Source organism: Triticum dicoccoides, chromosome 4A, assembly GCF_002162155.2.
Source record: "Triticum dicoccoides isolate Atlit2015 ecotype Zavitan chromosome 4A, WEW_v2.0, whole genome shotgun sequence".
NCBI lineage: Eukaryota > Viridiplantae > Streptophyta > Magnoliopsida > Poales > Poaceae > Triticum > Triticum dicoccoides.
In genome coordinates this window covers 597033196-597038138 of record NC_041386.1, presented here as the reverse complement: position 1 = coordinate 597038138, position 4943 = coordinate 597033196, and the positions used below count along the sequence as shown (strand labels likewise).

The following is a 4943-nucleotide window of genomic DNA, read 5'->3' as shown; positions in this document are numbered from 1 at the left end:
CTTTTACGTCGAGTGCGCGATCACGACAGAACTAGAGGAAGAAGCCCCGGCTAACTGTGTGCCAGCAGCCGCGGTAAGACAAGGGGTGGGGGGCAAGTACTCTTTGGAATGACTGGGCGTAAAGGGCATGTAGGCGGTGAATCGGGTTGAAAGTGAAACTGTGAAAGTCATAAAAAGTGGTGGAATGCTCTCGAAACCAATTCACTTAAGTGAGACAGAGGAGATTGGATGGTCTTCTATTCGTCCCTATATACATTGTGAGGGACTAAAGTTTTTTCTGAAAGGAAAAGAGATTAAAGTTGAAACAGACGCTCACTTCCATGAATACGTGGACACACAACCGGTGGCTCCGTGCCTGAATGCATGATGCATGCACGCATTACGCACGCGGGCCGTTTCCAAGCTAGCTAGTGGCGCCCGGCCGACGACGCAGTACAGCTAGTAGAGCACTCGCTGCCAAACGCCTATGTGAGAGACCCTCGTGAGCCCAGCTATACAACTTCCGCTCCTCCTCGATCCCGTCCTCGTTCACTCCGCATCCGCAGCCGAATTGCCCCCGTCTCCACCGCTCAGTCCCCCAGACCGCCGGACTTCTCCTCGCCTTGCCATGGCAGCCGCAGCACTGAGGGCGCAGCTCAACGCTCATATCGCCGGCATGTACACTGATGTGAGGCCCCTCCCCTCCCCTCTAGTCGTGTGGTTGTGGAATTTGGCCGGACTTGGCCTATGAGTTTGCCTTGCCGTGGTCGACGTCGATCCAGGGTGTCGTGGACGAGGACACATTCGAGGAGCTGTGGGACGAGGGCACCGCCGTTGAGGTCTCCCGCCTCTTCATCTAAGACACCTCCGAGATCATCGACGGCATCGACATCCTGATGTCCGCCCCCACGCCCTCTATCATCTCTCCCTCTGCTCTCTGTCTCGGTACTGACTCATCTTAATTATCTGCTCTGGAAATCGCAGGGAGGAGCCCGAAGTGGACTTTGATGAGGTGGAAGCCCTGACGCAGCAGCTCATGCGGTGCACCTCCAGGTGATGACCATCATAAAACCTTTCTCTCTCTTCCACCTGCTTATTTTTAACTCTATGTTTGTTTGCCCGCTGCGTCAATGTCGTGCGATTCAGATCTGTTTATTATGCTGGGCGAATTATTCTAATTGGTCGGTTGCACTGCCCCATAGGCGTAATTAGAAGAATCGAGTTTAGTTGCGTTTAGTGTAACGGAGTTACGGGTATCCCGATTAATATCAATGATGAGGATAAATTGTTGTCGTTTTGGGAATATTCCTGGTATTAATGATCTGCTATTTCGTGTATTACTAATGGTGGTTTTTCTGGTATTAATGATCTGCTATTTTATGTATCTCTAATTGTGTTTTTTCTAGTTTGTCCACCGCATCGATGTTGTTCTTTATTTGGATGTGTCGGCATGGGGTGCGTACCTCACGACACGGCCGCACAATTGAGGTTCGTGTCGTTTCTACAGGCGTCGTATAGCCATAGGTAGAAGAGCTGAGTTTAGTCATATATCGTGTAACGAATTCTTTTGGTATTCTTCCAAATTTCAATCAAATCGTATAGCTTGGCGAGGGGAATTTTTGTCGTTTTGCAAACGTTTGTTCTACTATCGTGTCTGTTCTTCGGGCAATGCCATTATTCTAGTCCGAGCATGAAAAAAATTGTTGTTTTATAAGCATGGCTGGTATTAATGATCTGCAATTCTACATAACACCAATGGCCATTTTTCTGTTTCTCCATTGGAACGGTGTTGTTTCTATTCAGATTTGTCAGGCGCAGGGTGTCTACGTCATGGACGTGATTCGGGTGTCGTATATCCAAAATTAGAAGACCTGATTGTAGTTGTGTCTCGTGTAGTGGAATTGTCGGTATTCATGACAATTTCATGATTCGTCAAGAAAAACTTTGTCGTTTTCTGAATATTTCTAGTACTACTGATCTGCTATTGCACATAACGGCAATGGTGTTTTTTTCTGGTTCATCAAACAATTCATGGAGTTGACAATCATGATAGGAAATGGCTCCTTGGGAATATTATTGAGTTGACGTCTCAGTTTAAAATAAGTTTGATAAGTTCCTAATTTCCTGATCTGCATTTTTTTTGCATGTTTCAGTGTTGGTGCACAGCAAGTGAACCTCGCCTGCATGCACTTCGGCAACTTCTATGCCATACAATACAAACATGGGTCAGAACTCAACAGCTTATTCAATATTGTTACACAATAATTATTCACAACATTGTTTTTTAATGTCTCCATGTAAACCTGCCAGCTCATGTTGTCTTTTCTGTCGTTATTTTCAGCTCATACCAATCTAACATTGTTAAGAAGTAACGTGATTTGCTTTTTCACTTCATCTGCAATCACGTTGTTGATATTACTCAGTTCATTATCTGAATATGCTACATTTTGATGGTTCTCTTGTAATTTATTGGCTCCAGACTTCTGTTTATCGCACAACTAAATTCATATATGGCTAGAGATTTTTCTCTTTTGAAGTATAGGGTTACAATTTTTGAACCATTTCATCTCAGTTCTGTTAACCTCTTCAGAATTTGACAATGTGGTATTTTTGCATTATTTCAGGTGTCTCGTGTCACTGGCTCTTGTTAGAAATGAGTTCTATATTGTGCGACATGAGTTGGAGATCATGATGCAGGTAGCACCTTATGTGCCTAATGTTTGATTGTGATACCAAATTTCCACTAGTTTCATAACTCATAGATTGGTCATATTAAGATAGAGAAAAGGGAACAATCTTTAATCCTTAATCTAATTCTTTTGACATTTAGATTTGGATCACTTAGTTTGAGGTACCGAAAAGTCTCATTTAGCCGTTAAATGATTATGTGGTAATTTTGTCATCATGCTTGGTAGATGCACAGGGTAGCTAAAAAGAAGTGGTAGAAATTCTTTGTTTCCCAGCTTAAATTAAGCTTCGCCAAATGCGCAAATAAGAAACTAGCTAACTTGTAACATGGCTGATTAGTGAAACCACGTGACTTGAGCATCATTATGTGCCATAGACTTATCTTAATCATTGACCTATTATTCATCTTTTGATGCAGCTTGAAGAGCAGATCGCGGCATGCGGTCCTAACTCCTAAGTAGCGGCAAGTGAAAGGGGAAGAGTGTGGCCCCATGTAATCCCTTGCATTATGCGTTCCATGTGTCTCCGAAGATGTAGCGGTTTTCAAATGGTGCGCGTAAAACTTAGATGAATATTCTCGTGTCGGAACTTTGGGCTCGTAACCCTGTGAACGAAAACTATTGTCGTGTGTTGATGTCAGTGTGAAGTCCATATTTTAGTGTGTCGTGGATGTGTTGCCGCCCTTCCTATGGGCTGTTTATAAAACCTATACCTGGTTGGTTGGTCCTCTAGTGACTTTGTTTTGCTGTATGTTCGGTTTGTTTTTCTCTATAAGCAAGTCTTGTTGTTGGTTGTTGTACCCAGAGTGTAGCCAATCACCATATTTGCGCATGTTAAACATGTCCTTTCGGTCTGAAATTTCAGCGTGGCCTTCTTATAAGAGTACGACGGCACCACGAGCAGTAGCCAGAGGAGGGAAAAAACAGAACGGATGGTCTGCGAGGTCACGTCCAGGGATCACAAAGCTGTCGGTTCGCGAGATAGCGTGAAGAGCATCTCTGGGCTTAGGTGTATTTGCATTGGTACGAAAAGTCTGGGCTAATTAAGTCGCCAATTACAGCTCCAACGATGATCGCTGGAACATCATACCATAGGGTCCAGCTCAACGCCCATATCGCCGGCATGTACACCGAGGTGAGGCCCCAACCCTGCCCTCTAGTCGTGTGGTTGTCGAATTTGGCCTGACTTGGCCTATGAGTTTGCCTTTCCGTGGTTGACGTCGATCCAGGGTGTCGTGGACGAGGACACATTCAAGGAGTTGTGGGACGAGGGCACCACCGTCAAGGTCTCCCGCCTCTTCATCTACGACGCCTCCGAGATCATCGACGACATCGACATCCTGTTGTCCGCCCCCACGCCCTATATCATCTCTCCCTCTGCTCTCTGTCTCGGTACTGACTCATCTTAATTACCTGCTCTGGAAATCGCAGGGAGGAGCCCGAAGTGGACTTTGACGAGGTGCAAGCCCTGACGCAGCAGCTCACGCGGTGCACCTCCAGGTGATGACCATCATATACCCTTTCTCTCTCTTCCACCTGCTTATTTTTAACTCTGTTTGTTTGCCCGCCGCGTCAATGTCATGTGATTCAGATCTGTTTATTATACCGGGCGAATGATTCTTATTTGTCGGTTGCACTTCCCCATAGGCGTAATTAGAAGAATCGAGTTTAGTTGCGTTTAGTGTAACGGAGTTACCGGTATCCCGATTAATATCAATGATGAGGATAAATTGTTGTCGTTTTCGGAATATTCCTGGTATTAATGATCTGCTATTCCTTTTTCGGTTTCTACTTTCATTTACGCCTCCAAATACTCTAAAGATATACATGACAAAAATATACTCTACATAAAGTTTTTTTCTGAAAATAGTTATGCATTTGAAAATGTTAAATGTGTATAGAAAAATGTTGACCATGTATGAAAAAAATGATGAATTTTTTATAATATGTATACAAATTTTAATCAAGTATTTGAAAAAAATGTTGAACATGTATTTAATAAATGTTAACCAAGCTTATGGAAAATGTTAACTGTGTAGTCCCTCCGTTCGCTGAAGGGTGTACGTTTGGCTTTAAATTTTATCCACAAAAGAGTGTATTTCTATCCTCCTAATGCACATGAAAGTAGAAAAAATGCTTCTCTGTCATATCACGGTAATCAAGACCAATAACATTCTGCATTTAGCTCATTGGGGTTTTGGTAATAAAAAAAGAGATGGTGGCTTGCATCTTCCCAATGCATTTTTTACTCCACTCCATTATTTGTCCTAAAATTTC

At 43.6% G+C, this 4943-nt stretch overlaps 1 pseudogene; it reads left to right on the top strand.

The window, feature by feature from the left end:
- The first annotated feature begins 607 nt into the window (after positions 1-607).
- LOC119289300 lies at positions 608-3318 on the top strand (annotated as a pseudogene).
- Positions 3319-4943: the final 1625 nt, after the last annotated feature.